Below are 17396 nucleotides of genomic sequence, written 5' to 3' on the forward strand. Positions count from 1 at the left end.
GATGTAAAATTACTAATTAAAATTTTGAGGAAAAAACTAATTACAGTTTTGTAAGATTACTTCATGCTATAAATCGGTATATGGTAAATTAGCGATATTTTAATGTAAATTACTAACTACTATCTGTAATTTTACATCCAGATTTTACTTCTTGCGTTTATACCTCTGACCAAAATTAATTAAAATCATTTTTCAAGTTAAATATGGTCTAACTAAACAAAATGAAATTACAAGTAATAAATTTTCAAACCCTAAAACTAATACCCCTTATTCCCAATTTAGAATTGTTCAAGAAGAAAAAAAGAAAACAGTTTAAAATATTCAGCAAGCATGCCACATCTATTTAAGCCTCGGACCCTTTTCCGATTTCCTGACGTCCCTCCCAATTTTATGAACCTTAAAATGAAAACCACGTAAAAATAAAATAAGGTCTCTCAACCCCCCCCCCTCTTTAACGAAATCAAATTCAAGAAGAAACGTAGAGGATAAATTAACCGTACCCACGTAACAATAGTTACATTTTTCGGTAATATACGTTATATAGTATAATTTAAGCAATGAAAACCCTTCCCCCTTTTTAAACACGAACTGTCAAAAAGGGCTTCTATTCATTCTTATTCCATTCAACACCTCCCGGTTTGACTAAAAATCTCCCCTCAACCCTGGCTAACTGCTCTGCCACATTTTGAACCACGAATTTAAACATTTATCTCTACAATATTCAAACCCTCGCCGAAATAAACCTTTGTATTACTCCTAAAAAATACAGAAAACAACCCTATAATGAGTAAGTATGGGGCTGCGGTAGGAGCTTATTGGCATAGTCCATGCGGGACAAAATGAAAGAGCCTACTGCGCCATCTATAGTTTGAAAGTTTATCTTTCAAACTGATAAAGAAAGAAAGGAGGCAGGGTCTACTGCAATTTCATTTCTTGAACGAGTCGTATGCGTCGGAGGTATTTACTTATATCATCGGTCTTGTCTATGCGAGACAAAGTTATAGAGCATACTGCGCCATCTGTAGCTCAAATATTTCTCTTCTAAAATAGAACAGAATAGAGGCATGACCTACTGCGACATCATTCTTTGGTGTAATCGGATTACGTGTAGAGATGGAGATCACGGGAGCTGATTGTTTATGTTTTAGCCACCATACTTAGGGAGAGTGTAATAGGCGTATGATTTAACTTAATTCATTATTCGTGGTAAATTTAACTAATTCATGCTTAAATTAAAAACCTCGGTCGTTTCAGGAGAAGGAAGGGAGAAGTTTAGTAGTTTCCTTCGGTGTCGGAATATTTAGTAAAACTAAAATAGCGTAAAATTAAAGAGAGAAAAGAGTTTGAAAATAATCGCGATAAAATTGTCACGTAATAAAACCGGAGGTTCATTGAAATAATTACTCAAAAAGGGTTTTTCGGGTAAACGCCCCTTTCGTTTTCTTCTAATTTTTTTTTCAAATGAGAAAGTAATTCATGAAGAAGCGGAGGAAGAGTGAGTGAGTGAGTGAGAGAGAGGAAGCTTGGAAAGGAAAGAGCTGTTTAAAATTTTACAAGCCTGGTTTAACAGTTAAAAGGAGGGTGAAATTAATCTAGTTTCAAGTTGAGTTTTGAAAAATAGTTTTAAATCCAGGGTCAATCAGGGCCCAGGGTTAATCAGTCCCATATCTTTGAAGCACCCTAGTATGTTTACTTTTTACTCCAAAGTGCATATAAAATAATGAATATTTCAAATTGAAACAACGTATCCATCTTTATCTATATAAATCAAAGTCCTGACTGACTGATAATCAACGCCCAGCCCAAACCGCTTGCCCTAGAAGGCTGAAAATTTGCAGGAACGTTACTCATAAGTAGTAGGCGCGTACTAAGAAAGATTTTTCCAATCCGCCGCCATCTTAATAAATGGCGCCCAGAAATGTAAAAAATCTTCTCTATGCAACAAAGTCCGCACGTTAAAACCGATTTCGCAAATATTAGCACACTGGTTTCCTTTAACATAATGTCCGCATGAAAAGTAATAAAAAATGTCCCGATGGGTTGACGGGCAACGCCGAGTGCCTTCACTCTTAGGGTGCTACAAAAATATTAGTCATCAGTAAAATCTACCCATTCTTCATATCATTTTGATGGAAGTTCTTATTACACGCGAGCGGTGCCGCGGGTAAAAGCTAGTCTATAATATTAGTAAAAGATACAAGCAATTAAGTTTAGAATAAATAAAGAAAAGCAGTTTTCTAAGATCAATGTGGAGCATGAACCCAGGTTTCAAATTTAAGTTTTACCCTCACTTTAAATGAAAAGCGCGCTTTAAAACGAGAGAGAGAGAACAGTGGGTGGAGAGGAGAGAGAGAAAAGGTGGTTGAAGAGTGTCTCGACTTTTAAATTACCTCGGGATCCCTATACTCGAGTAAACATAACACGCTTTTAAGCAAACTCGTTTGGTTAATACGCTTCCATACGAGATGTTTCGCAGTTTGTTCAATTTAGTTTTAACGAAATAAACGAGCTATACTCTTCAATTATACCAAATTCGTTAAGTTGTTTAAACAAGGAGAGAGAGAATGAAGGGAAAGGAGGTTACGGGGAAAGCAATTTGAAATGCGGTTGGGTTGCTGCCAGGATCGGGGTGGAGGGGGGAAAGGAGTGAAAATTTTAAACGATGCAGTTTATATTTTGGGTTTGATAAACGCTGAATAAACAAAAGGGTTAACAAGACAAGAGTGGCATGATTAAGTGGCCATAAAATGGAATTGTTAATATAACCCTATATTATATTATAATAAGGGATGTTTTGTATTTGGATAATATCATTTATTGAAAGCGCCTCTGGATTTTATGGTGAATTTAACTCTACAGTATAATTAAGTTTATTTGATCTTTTTAATTCATTTTTCCCAAAATTTTAAATAGGTAATTTAACCTTATTTAAAAATTATGAATGATTTAATTTTGCTCATAGAAATAGGGCAATAAAAAAACTGCAATATATTTTGTACGAATGCCTGAAATCAGTTTAACCGGCATTACACCAACGAGCAAGGTAAAGGGGAAAGCCAGCTTATAGGGGAATCAAAACCAATGCTATTTCAACCTACCCCTGTAGAAATGTTTACCTCTCAATACACCACTATTAAAAAAATACTCAGTTCCCAACTTATATGAAATCATACCGTATTTATGCAATGCCATTTTCAGGTAAATTATCATTGTAAAAAACACCTTAAGTGCTCACAATTAGACGTGGTTTAATAGAATATATACTAGTAAAAAATAAATTACCAACAAAACGGTAATTTCATTTTTCCCAAAATTTAAAGTCGGTAATTTAACCTTATTTAAAGATTATAAATAATTTAATTTTACTCATAGAAATAGGGAAATAAAAAAACTGCAATATATTTTCTACGAGCGCCTGAAATCAGTTTAACCCGCATCACACCAATAAGCAAGGTACAGGGGAAAGCCAACTTACAGGCAAATCAAAACCAATGTTATTTCAGCCTACCCCTGTAGAAATGTTTACCTCTCAATACACCACTATAGAAAAATACCAGATATAATCAGTTCACAACTTAGGAGAAAAAATAAAAACCGAAAATCATTATTAATCACTGTACTATCCTAAAAGACAGCTTAATATAACGTATATTAAAAAAAATACTTCTATTCCATTAAGTAATTAATTGGTCAATCATTTCCTAAGCCCAATTCTTCAAAACTATCTACTTCAAAGAATAACGCCTAACCCCAATATAAGCCTATTTCAAACTGCCGCAATAATTGTAAAGGGGGTTACGATTTAAACCATAACCCTAATTCCGAATCATTTATCAAAGATTATCATAGTTATTATTGCCTGAAAAGGATGTATTATAACACGTATAAAAACAACAAAACTGATTTCGAATGCAGGAGAAGATAAAAAAACAGGCATTTGTTAGTAACGTTCAAATTGGTTATTTTTTCATTTGAGCTTATTTCATATAGCAAAGCATGTCGGCCTAATTATTGGGTTCGTTCTTTCGTTCAACGACTAAGCGCCTCGCGGCTAAGTGTCGGGCGCTTAACGGCGCTTTTTCTGTTGGGGGTGGCGGTGGGGGATGAGGCTCGTACCTTTTACACAAAGAAACAAGGCCTAAGGCAACGATGAGTCCCATGGGCCTCATAGGGACTCTTCGTTTGGTGCCCCCTTACGATATCTTAGAGACGATGAACAAGCGGGGAGAGAAACGCTGCCAAGAACAAAAAGATTTCGACATTCTCCCTCCCTCCTCGCTTTATTCTTTCACGTTATTATAGGTCTGGAAACACTAACTCATCGGCTTAGAGGGGTTGTTAAAAGACCAAGAGATTTAACCCTTTGCTTCCCTTCGTAGTTTCCTATAGCTTCCTTAAAGGGCCAGTCTCATATTATTCGAAAAATTTTAAACACGTCAATAAACATGCCTGTTAGTTCGTATAAATGCAATAATAATTTTTCAATCATTTTAAAATTTTATCTTCTAAAAACCTTAGATACGTCAAAAAGAACTATATCACCGTAAAACAAAATCATCATAATTTCGAGCTACCGGAAGTGGTTGTCAGTTCCCTGTGACGTTGAAGGTGAAAAGTATACAAGAAATAAGGCTTCTGAAGGCTTAAGCCTAATCTTACAAGCAATGTTATGCTAAGCCTAGTTTAAAATTTACGTAATCATGGCGTAGAAGAGGAAAAAATTAATACTTCCCGCGGATTTATTTATATCACAATCGATTTTTGGGCTAACCTGGTTTTAAAACTATTTAAAAAAATTGCACCTCGTTGAAATCTCAACCGATTTTCACGAAACTTGCTTTAATTTAAACGAAGAAAAATTCCGCTCCTACCTTATTAAATTGAATTTAAAAAAAAAAAGCATTTTAAATGAGACTTTCCCTTTGACATCTGGTTTGCTCTACTAATTCTGGCTTTACGAGAAAATACGCAACAAAACTTGCCGATTTATATGAGATAACATATCTATATATACATGTGTGTAATTTCGGGGAAAAGTTAATAACGAGACAAATGAGCGTCAAACTTAATAACTGGAATCTTATGGGTGGAGTTACGAGGCTTTTGGATGCGGTGGTCATTGAACAGAAAGATGATCGAGATTTTCTGATGAATTGTAATGTACAGTCATTGTTTTTTTAGAATTTCATCTAAGCCAAACTAACTGGCTTTCTTACAATAACGGGTACGTTATTGTCTAATTTGAAATGCCTATTCTTTCCGAAAGTCGAGGGTAAAATTGAGCCCAGTTTTGAGTAAATGGTTTGATTTGTTTGCGAGTCACAATTAGGCCCAGTTCATTTCCGAATTTGATTTACTTAACTGCATGGTTGGTATCAGTAAAACTGAGGAAGGTTCTAGGAGTGATTTGGTTGAGTTCCTCCAGGTCGGAACGTAGGTTAACCCCCAGACATTAAGCCTGTAAAGAAGGTCCTATTCTTAACCTGTAACATTTTATCTTTACGTCTAACACCTAAAAAAGCGAAGTTTTATTGAATTTTAAATTTGTAAAAAAATATTAGGCCTACTTTCTTAATAAAAAACCATTATCAAGCATATTTTTCAAGTGTTTAGTGACTCTACATAGTGACTCCAATTTTAACACCCGGTAGCTATAGTGTGGCCTAAAGGCCTTTTCAGACGATACAACTTTTGACTCAACTAGATGGGTCAAAACGTTGAGTCAGCAACAATTAGTCGGTAATCAATATTTAATTTGGTCGTTCAACTTATCTAACTTCTTTTAAAACGTCCCAACTACTTCAATCAACTCAAGTTGACTCATCTAAATGAGTCAAAACGTTGTATGGTCTGAAAAGGCCTTTACTAAACAATCTAAAGTTAGGTTTTCAAAGAAATTCCTGTATAGGACGAGCCTATGAAAACGCCATAATGAAAAAAAGAAAGCCTAAATTTCCACTGAAAAACCCTTTCCATTCTAAAAACAGGTTTTTCTCGTTTTTAAGAGTCTAATATTTCTTGGAAATAATTTCGTGCTAAGCTTTCCTTATAAATTCTTAAAAATGAATCGATTTTCAAAAGCAAAAAGAGATAAAAAATTCTAGTCACGCGATTTAATTGATGTTCTGTAGTAGCGGAATGTTTTCAATTCTTTCTTCGTCCCGCTTATATACAGTATATACATTTTTTTAAAATAAAATTTTTCAAATTAAAAATTCATATTTTCATAGAAGGTTCTTCTCTAACGTTACCATGACTACGAGGGTCGCAAACATTTCCACGACCCGTTTTTAATTTCTATCCCAGAATGATATTTTTGAAAAAAAAATGGGCGGTTATCTTTTGTAAGGCGTAAAAAGGTAAGTATAATACCTTTACGGAACGGCAGGCGGGAGACATTAGCTCAGTGTAATATTCCACGAAAGAAACTAAATTATGCATATTCGTTTAAAAGTTTTCTTTCCTTTTCAAATATAAAAAACCCTTGAACAATTTATGTGTCTCTAGTAAAATCGATATATAACTTAAAATGGTTAAACTACTACTACCTATACAGGGTGTTCCTGAGAAGTCTGTAATAAATTAAGGGGGATGTTCTTTGGATGCACGATTTTGAGTCAAAAATGTAACTACTTTGACATTTTGACGTCCGGGCCACTGTTTTAGAGTTATGAACATTGGAGTATTTTACGGATGAACCCTTAAATTTAATTAAGAAACTGATTTAGACAATAATTCATCCCTAAAACACTCCCGGACTAATCTCCACAAATTTCCTGACCAAATATATTTTCAATAACTTATATAAATTTTAAAACTAATTATGTAAAATGTCGAATTACTGGTAAAATCTCAAACTACACATTTTCTGGTCATCCTGACACTGTTATCCAGACGTTCCCTCTAATATTCTTTTCCCTGACCTTTCAGGCCCATTTTCAATTTCCCTGACCTTTCAGGCCTATTTTCAATTTCCCCGACTTTCCCTGACCTTTCAGGCCTATTTTCAATTTCCCCGACTTTCCCTGACCTTTCAGGCCTATTTTCAATTTCCCCGACTTTCCCTGACCTTTCAGGCCTATTTTCAATTTCCCCGACTTTCCCTGACCTTTCAGGCCTATTTTCAATTTCCCCGACTTTCCCTGACCTTTCAGGCCTATTTTCAATTTCCCCGACTTTTCCCTGACCTTTTAGGCCTATTTTCAATTTCCCCGACTTTTCCCTGACCTTTTAGGCCTATTTTCAATTTCCCCCGACTTTTCCCTGACCTTTTAGGCCTATTTTCAATTTCCCTGACCTTATAGACCTATTTTCAAATTCCCTGACTTTTCCCTGACCTTTTAGGCCTATTTTCAATTTCCCTAACTTTTCCCGGATTTCCAGGTCGTGTACTAACCCTGTTATAAAAGATATATTGAACTCCATACACCATAGCTCTACTCCTTCCCATTCCAACGTCTCCTCAACACAAAGACACTAAATACGTTGCGGTAAAGTACACACAGAGAGAGAGAGAGAGGTTGAGGGAATGTTTGAAATGGCAAGGGAAAACGGGGGTAATTAAATTTGAAGCGCGTGAGACCATAAATATAGATTTTTCAATGTGGGAAAAGGAAAAATTTACAATTCTTTATAGAAGACCTGTTTAACCCAATATATACAGTATATTCAGCGTTCAGTAACAAAATTCAAATAACAAATGGTACAGTATAAATTCGACAAAAAAATAAACTTTTTGAGTGACGGAGGGAGGGTCAAATAAGAGGTGGGGGGAATAAGGCATGTCGATGGGATCACGCAAAGTTCTAAGTTACGTCGGGTGCAAGAATGTTTTAGAGTCACTTATAAAAGTTTGCGTGCACTTATAAAGGGGCTTTTCAGTCGTTCGTCCTTTTCACGACACGATTTAGAACAAGTTGGGAAAACCAAAATATTACCTCTCCGAGTCAAGAGGTCTACTACTACAAACTTATTTACCTAGATATGGAATTATTTCTCTTTTTTGAAGTAAAAATTTACGAAATATTGAAGCAGTATTCCAAGCATAGCGAATAATACAGTATAGCAGACGACATTTTACATCCAATAAGGATAAATCTTGGACACATGGAAATCAGTCAATGGGGAAAAGATCAGGAAATGAAGTCTACGCTTCAGCTGTTTACCGTATATTCTGATAGCTACATTCACAACTGGTTTGCAGTGTAAACACTATCGTCTCGTCTCACCCAAAGAAAATATACGCTCCGGGAATGGAAGCTATGTCTCGGGGTTGGGTGGACCAAGGAACTTCCGGTCTATGCAATTTCAATGTAGCCGGAAATACCTCGGTCAACCGAGCCTGCCTTTGGAGCGTACTAGGAGGGGAGAGACAAAAATTTACACTAGAGGAAGCTACACTTACCATTCCTGGGGCGTGTATCTTCTTTGTCTCACCTCAACAATATTCTTAGTTTGCCAACATGAATGTTAACGTTAAATAACACCAAAGCTAAATTGTAGCTAGACGCACTGATAGTCAATGCGCACCATAAAGAGAATAAAAGGTCTGTAGCTACTACCCGTTTACCATTAGCCCTTTTACTATTCTAATTGCCACCATGATCTTTTCTTCTATTATAAAATCTTAACCTGATTATTTAACAGTGTATTTAACTTTCGGCTCACTCTGAACCGTTGATGTCTCTTCATTTCAGACACGAAAATCAAAGCCCAAAGTTTACTTCACCTCAGGCCTCAATTATTTACTCTTTGTTTCACTAAGCCTATTGCGGATGATACTTAATATACCCGCCGGAGTCTAGGTCTTAGTTTTCTTCATGAAATCACTCAACCAAGGATTATTGTATATACAGATGTAGTATAGCTTAAGTAATATATAAACAGCCATTTCAAATAACAATATTAAAAAAATCTTTGGAATATCAAAATGAAACAGAGCTTTAAAGCTACAAAAGTACTAAATGCATCATAATTACGAAAAATACTTCCACATATTCACTTTATATTATGGAAAAAGGGAATATTAAGGTTCTGTATGATTTCTTAACACATCAACACAAGGCTAACTGCTAACACGACGCACTAGTGTAACAATGGACGGACACACACAGACAAAAACATAGACTGCTTTTTAACTCTTTCCGTAATAATTTTGAGTTGAGAAACAAGATTATCTTTAATATTTAAATAAATATAATTATTTTTAATTATTTTAATCTTCAATAATTAACATTAATAATAGTTAAATCGTTTAAAATAAAGTTATACCTATTATCTTCTCAAACTTTGCTAATATTGACGTTTACAGTGAAGGGTACCCCTCTTCCCGCTTTCTTCAAATTTTGGGGTATATATACGATTCGTTTCCATTATAATAGTAAGGAAAAAGCGCAATTGCGAAAACCTTCGGTGGTCGATCCCACCTTAGGGAGGCTAGACGTTTCTCGTAACCCTAGCTGATCGCCGCGTATATCCTAAAACCAAACGATGATAATGGAGTAGAAGCCCATGAGACAGATTGGTGTCTATGTGGAATAGACGGAAGACCAGTAGATGGTGGTGTTTAGAAGCCAGAATGTACAGATTGGTGTCCCAGTGGGATGGACAAAGACCAGAAGATGGTGGTGATTAGAAGCCAGTATGGACAGACTGGTGTCCATGTGGAATGGACGAAGATCAAAAGATGATGGTGATTAGAAGCCGGTAAGTACAGACTGGTGTCCGTGTGGAATGGACAAAGACCAGAAGATGGTGGTGTGAGAACTCAAGTAGAGGAGCCATTTCCGTGACTGTGAAAGCAGTTCGGAAATGGCGAACACGTTTGCTCCGATTTGTAAACTGCGAACGCGGTCACGTGGGGTCTGACAGACAGACAGACAGACAGACAGACACACACACACACAGACACGGTCAGTGCATTACCTCTCCGTGACGTCATCGTCACTCGGAGAGGTAAAAAGGAAAAAAAACTATATCAAAATGAGATTCAAACTTAACTACATACGAACACTTTAACGCCATCTAAATTTCAGCTTGAAAAAACGCTAAATTTAAATAAAAAGGCAAGGGTATAAAATAGAGTTTGGTGTTGAACCACCTTGTTCTCGTTAAACATAACATTTATTGGTATGCGAACAGCAAAGACATTAGATATGGCTTCAAACTAAAGGACTTTGATGTACTAAAACATCCACATATCGCAAGATATGTTCCATAAGTTTGTCACTGGTTACTGAGAGCTTGTCATGAAGTGAACTCCAACATTCACATATCGCTTGTCATGAAGTGACGTAGGTCATAGATTCTCGTGGTGTCAAAGGCTTAGTACAGACTAAATAGGAAGATGGACTGCAAAATTAACCGAGTGTAGTCAATTCCTGCTCTCAGTAAGTCTCTAGCATTACGAAATATAGGTAGTGTGATACTTATGAAACATACTTATCAACTTATGGTTTTACTTAACCCTAGGTCAAACAGACGATACTTACGTTAGACTCCATCAAAGTTCGTTAGTTTGAAGCCAAATCTAGCGTCTTTGTTGTTCAATAACGGATATTACTTATTAACCCTACACCAAGCAGACGACACCGCGACCTCCCTTTTGGAAAAATGATCTATTTTGCTTTACACATTTCTTATATCTCAGCTACAATCATCACCATAGCTTCAGATAAGAAACTGAACTAAACATTCCACGGAAACGGCGCGGGTTAATTCATTATTATACAGAATTTATCAGGCCATAACTTTGAAGTTTTTCTTTTCTCCTTTCGAGCCCTATAGCTCTATCCCAAACAAACTCTAGGTTAATTTACAAAAGTTGGTTTCCTAATTCAAACTAAATTCCTTCCTGGGAAATGCCAAGACCCTTCCTCATCCCATCCAAACACACACACAGGAGCGGGCGGGCGCTTCCCCTTTTACTCGCCAAATACCGAAATGGCGATCTAATTCGTTTTTAAAGCGCAGTCAGAGCCGAGGAAGCGCGAAGAATAATTTAATAAGCATTTTCTTCGGCATTAAATGGGACGGTGTTTTGGCGTCGTAGATGGGGTGGGGGGGGGGCTGAGGCGGGTTATGTGTACAACCGCCGCTTGAACTGCAGTGTAAAACGCTGAACTAATAATGCAGAAAACGGGGGCCCGTAATCAAAGGAGGATCGAGGCAAAACTAAAGTAGAAAAAAATGAGAGCTACAGCTAGAAAAGGGCCGAAGTGTTTGCGAACTGCATGCACTCCTTTCGGAGGCTAGCGAGAACCGCGCTTACAAAATTAGCGCCTTCACCTTCTCTCTCTCTCTGGTTCATCTCCCCCTAAGAACAAAAAGGCGCGCCAAAATTTTCGCGCGTTCCTAGCATCCCAACTGTTGGCGGGATTCATTTCCGCCAAGGAACCCCAAGAACGTAACGTCCGCTTTATTTATACCCGTCCCACCTTTAACACTCTTATTTCCATTTTTTAACCAAGCCTTAACGCTGCTAGAACCCGAACCCTAGAACCTACAAGCTATGGTTTTCTGGGTCCCGCTTAGCTTACGGACCCTAACAGTGGCAACGCAACTTAGTTTTACATCCAATTTTCTGTCGGACGAGGCCAGCATTTGAAAAATGCTTTTCTAATCACCGTATGATTAGTGTTTAAGCGCGCTTGCGAGTTCCCTTCTCAATCACGAATCTTCCCGGCTGAGATGTTTCTCCGGTGCTCTTCCCAAAGCTTAAGCTACCACCATAGTTTGATAAAAATAATAACGGTTGATGATTTGGAAGTTGGACCGTATATACTGATCATACGAGATTGAGATTGACTTATGTCCTTCCTAGAATTCCTGGCAGTAGTTCCTGAATGTTTTACTAAAAAAAGGAGGGGGGACACCACTTCCTCTGTCCTTATTAATAATCAGGTGTTCATTTAGGGAAAACAGTAAGAGAAAAGCCCCCCTCTAATTTCTGCTTCGTTAAAAATTGTATTAAGGCAAAACGCTTGCTTGAACAGTCTTTTTCATTAGCATGATGGAAATTTAAAACATTTGCATCAGTGCAGGGTGGTGGTGGTGGTGGTGAAGGACTAAAGGTGGTACAGGACATATCCCTTGGAGTTATTTCTTTCTTTCTTTCATTGTTGTGATCATTTATCGCCCGCTGCTCTAAATCCACTTTTAAAGGGATTAATTTAATTGCCAGGCTGACCCATTGTTGTTAGATTAATTATTTAATTAATTTCTGAAGGATTGGTTTCATTTAATTTAATTTTGATACTCGTTATTATAAATGTAAGATTATGAACTTTGATTTGATGTAAAGTTGAAAAGGGGTTCGGTCTTTAAATATCTATTTAGGCTACTTATGTCTAAAAAATATATATGGAAATGAACCAAATTTATAAAAAAGTAAACAAATAGCTTTGACAATAATTTGAAAGGATAAAAAATAATAATATAAAAACATACAATTTGGATTAGTGATTAATCTTAACCATTAATCACACGCATTAATTTAATCCAAATTAGAAATTAACTAAAAGTATTGTAAAAACCACAATATTGCCCCCATACAAGTTAGTTGTGGAACCCGTATCGTAAATTCTTCGAGGAAATAGGCGAGATGGAGTTGATGATGGTGGGGCTATCCGCGGCAAAGGAAGTTTCCCAGAGTACCTTGCGCCTTTACCTATGTTAAGTTCTGCCACGTTGCCCTTTTTAAAATTAGAAGCCTGCAGTTCTCACGAACTAACTTCTATTTATAAGACACGGGGGGGGGCATAAAACGCCTAGCATCCTGCGAGAGTTTGAGCTTCGTTGTTGTAGAGGGGGATACAGAGGCTACGTTAAAAATATGGATATTACCACTCCATCTCATCAATTTCCTCCAAGACCCTTAGTCCATCAACGCGCGCTTTTGAAGACGGTAACGCCATCTAACCTAATATCGATCAACTACATTTTTAAAAACCTAAAAAAACCCATAATCTAGGGCGGTAAATTCGAAATGAAATTGAACATTGTAATGCGAGCTTAGCAATAATATTTTGGGGGCAGAAGAGGAGGGAGGATGTATGGAAGAAGAAGAAGAACCAATTGGAATTTAACGCAATTTGCATTAATGATGCAAACTAATGAAGGTCGAGCGCGAATGCATGGGTGCGGAAGTTAGGGAAGGAAACCTTACGTTCTCTCTCTTCTTTTCTGGTACGTTTTGATCATTTCCGCGCCAATGCAAAAAGACGGGAGGAATTGGAAGGTGGGTGGGAGAGAAGAGTGAAAAAATGAGAAATTAAGCTCATACCGTAGTGCTTTTGAAAATGAGAAAATTTTTTGCGGGCTCACTTATTCGAATTCAGGCGAATGAGGGGGAGTTAGCTAAAATGATGATTTTTTTCTTCTCTTCTCTCTACCAAGTCTTATTAACTTTGTACTCTCCCTTCTGGGGAAAGAGGAAGGAGAGGGAGAGAGAGGTTGAACGGACCAGAAATCCATTTTGATCAAAATATATTAGAAATTTGCAATCCGTAAAATAATTAGTTTGCAAATTGCTTTGGGCAAAAATTTTCCTAGGTGTAATCGGGGAAACGTTAGTTGACTTAGATGAGATGAGATATACGGCAAATTAAACGTGATTTATTTCTACTATGATTTTTGTAATCAGAAGTTCGTCCTTTGCGGTGATTCAAATAGCTGAGGATATACAGGGTGTTTCTGAAAAGTCCATCACAAATTAAGGGGCGTGTTTATGGGACCAAACTGAGCGGAAAGTACCAAAGAACATGGGGTGTACAACATTTTGTTACGGAGATATGGCCTTCCAAACATTCGCCCCTAAAACAAGGAAATATCCAAAAATGAGGAGTAACACTTAAGACCGACTAACCAGCTTGTTTAAAATTACTAGACAATTTCAATAGCCTTTAATCGAACAATTGATTTCTACCTTTACTAATCAGAAGCGTATAAATGAGTAGAAGTATGCCTACGGTGGTAATGTAAAATTAATCCCAAGTGACATGATGTTTCAAGATCTTCCCAGCACCAAGTAAAATGGTTCTGATTGAAGGGACTTTTATTAGCACAGCGTAAACAACGTTATTTTCAGGAATTAGTCCAAATGTCCACGGGCGGCATTACAAAAACGAGGCAGTCTTTCGAATGATACTTGGATATGTTGGAAGATCCCTGGCTTGTTCCTGATGTCTCAAAACGTAACAAGCTACGCAAGTCTTCATCATCACGGACAACACTCTTGTACGTAAGGTATGACCTTGAGAAAACCTAAAAGATAGACATCTCCAATTAAGGGGCGTGTTGTTTGTTTCCAACAGAGTAAACTCGCCCAGAGAACAATTACAATGCAGAGCCAGGTTTCGGCGTTAATGGCCCACAAAGGTGGTCCCAAAAACAAGAACAAACTTTAATTTGTTTCGTTCAGTAAGTGTTTCATGTGTCATAGATAAAACGCCATGATTAATGCACGAAGAAAATGAATTTATTGACAAGTTTTAACATTTAATTGCAACTAGTTACAAAAATTGTTCAAAGTGTTCACCACCCGCGTTAAGGCACACATTAGCACGTCTTACAAATGATTCCCTTACACGTTGAAAAATGCCTGGAGTTTCGCGAATTGTTTGACAGCCGTGAATTATTCGTCGACGTAGCTCTTCAACATCGGGCACTTCAGTCTGATAAACTAAGTCTTTCAGGTGGCCCCAAAGAAAGAAATCACAAGGGTTCAGATCGGGTGATCGAGCAGGCCACTCCACAGGTCCACCTCGACCTAACCACCGCAAAGGGAAGGTCGCGTTAAGATAATTTCGGACCGCGATGCTGAAATGTGGTGGTGCACCATCGTGCATGAACCACATTCTGTTTACCAAACCTAAGGGTACGTCTTCGAGTAGTTCTGGTAAATCGTCCCGTAAGAACTACAAGTAAGCCACACCGTTTAACCTGGGATCTAGGAAATATTTCCTAGAGCCCAAACAGAATGTGGTTCATGCACGATGGTGCACCACCACATTTCAGCATCGCGGTCCGAAAACTTGTCAATAAATACATTTTCTTTGTGCATTAATCATGGCGTTTTATCTATGACACATGAAATACTTACTGAACGAAACAAATTAAAGTTTGTTCTTTTGTTTGGGACCACCTTTGTGGGCCATTAACGCCGAAACGTGGCTCTGCATTGTAATTGTTCTCTGGGCGAGTTTACTCTGTTGGAAACAAACAACACGCCCCTTAATTGGAGATGGGTTTTTCAAATACATTCGAGATGTCCTTTTAGGTTTTCTCAAGGTCATACCTAACGTACAAGAGTGTTGTCCGTGATGATGAAGACTTGCGTAGCTTGTTACGTTTTGAGACATCAGGAACAAGCCAGGGATCTTCCAACATATCCAAGTATCATTCGAAAGACTGCCTCGTTTTTGTAATGCCGCCCGTGGACATTTGGACTAATTCCTGAAAATAACGTTGTTTACGCTGTGCTAATAAAAGTCCCTTCAATCAGAACCATTTTACTTGGTGCTGGGAAGATCTTGAAACATCATGTCACTTGGGATTAATTTTACATTACCACCGTAGGCATACTTCTACTCATTTATACGCTTCTGATTAGTAAAGGTAGAAATCAATTGTTCGATTAAAGGCTATTGAAATTGTCTAGTAATTTTAAACAAGCTGGTTAGTCGGTCTTAAGTGTTACTCCTCATTTTTGGATATTTCCTTGTTTTAGGGGCGAATGTTTGGAAGGCCATATCTCCGTAACAAAATGTTGTACACCCCATGTTCTTTGGTACTTTCCGCTCAGTTTGGTCCCATAAACACGCCCCTTAATTTGTGATGGACTTTTCAGAAACACCCTGTATGTAAATAAAAGCGAAATGCCAGGAAATTATATACCAAGTTACTTTAGATTTTAATTAAATTAAATTAAGCTAAAGCAGATATTTTCAGCAATTATAGATCACGGGATTGGAGGTCTAATATACATATTCTTCACGGGCTAGGAGATCTAAAATATATATTTTTCACAGGCTAGGAGATCTAAAATAGATATTTGATGGGCGTTATAGATCTAAAATAGATATTTGATGGGCGTTATAGATCTAAAATAGATATTTGATGAGCGTTATAGATCTAAAATAGATATTTGATGGGCGTTATAGATCTAAAATAGATATTTGATGGGCGTTATAGATCTAAAATAGATATTTGATGGGCGTTATAGATCTAAAATAGATATTTGATGGGCGTTATAGATCTGAAATAGATATTTGATGGGCGTTATAGAGCTGAAATAGATATTTGATGGGCGTTATAGATCTAAAATAGATATTTGATGAGCGTTATAGATCTAAAATAGATATTTGATGAGCGTTATAGATCTAAAATAGATATTTGATGGGCGTTATAGATCTAAAATAGATATTTGATGGGCGTTATAGATCTAAAATAGATATTTGATGGGCGTTATAGATCTAAAATAGATATTTGATGAGCGTTATAGATCTAAAATAGATATTTGATGGGCGTTATAGATCTAAAATAGATATTTGATGGGCGTTATAGATCTAAAATAGATATTTGATGGGCGTTATAGATCTAAAATAGATATTTGATGGGCGTTATAGATCTGAAATAGATATTTGATGGGCGTTATAGAGCTGAAATAGATATTTGATGGGCGTTATAGATCTGAAATAGATATTTGATGGGCGTTATAGATCTGAAATAGATATTTGATGAGCGTTATAGATCTAAAATAGATATTTGATGGGCGTTACAGATCTGAAATAGATATTTGATGGGCGTTATAGATCTGAAATAGATATTTGATGGGCGTTATAGATCTGAAATAGATATTTGATGGGCGTTATAGATCTGAAATAGATATTTGATGGGCGTTATAGATCTAAAATAGATATTTGATGGGCGTTATAGATCTAAAATAGATATTTGATGGGCGTTATAGATCTGAAATAGATATTTGATGGGCGTTATAGAGCTGAAATAGATATTTGATGGGCGTTATAGATCTGAAATAGATATTTGATGGGCGTTATAGATCTGAAATAGATATTTGATGAGCGTTATAGATCTAAAATAGATATTTGATGGGCGTTATAGATCTAAAATAGATATTTGATGAGCGTTATAGATCTAAAATAGATATTTGATGGGCGTTATAGATCTGAAATAGATATTTGATGGGCGTTATAGATCTGAAATAGATATTTGATGGGCGTTATAGATCTGAAATAGATATTTGATGGGCGTTACAGATCTGAAATAGATATTTGATGGGCGTTATAGATCTGAAATAGATATTTGATGGGCGTTATAGATCTGAAATAGATATTTGATGGGCGTTATAGATCTGAAATAGATATTTGATGGGCGTT

At 36.8% G+C, this 17396-nt stretch overlaps 1 protein-coding gene and 1 long non-coding RNA gene across 6 annotated transcripts in view; both read right to left on the reverse strand.

Moving 5' to 3' along the window:
* The window catches only part of LOC149610233 (uncharacterized), a 366116-nt gene that overhangs the window by 310502 nt on the left and 38218 nt on the right, over positions 1-17396 (reverse strand). The window lies entirely within an intron of this gene.
* On the reverse strand, positions 14457-15968 carry LOC149610240 (uncharacterized). The gene is made up of 3 exons (XR_016376497.1): positions 15296-15968; positions 15101-15206; positions 14457-14767 (listed from the first exon to the last, which is right to left on the reverse strand). It is a non-coding gene; the product is annotated as an uncharacterized LOC149610240 (long non-coding RNA).

This window comes from Phalangium opilio, unplaced genomic scaffold, assembly GCF_054372755.1.
Source record: "Phalangium opilio isolate 3A_F unplaced genomic scaffold, DU_Popi_V2 ptg000329l_1, whole genome shotgun sequence".
NCBI lineage: Eukaryota > Metazoa > Arthropoda > Arachnida > Opiliones > Phalangiidae > Phalangium > Phalangium opilio.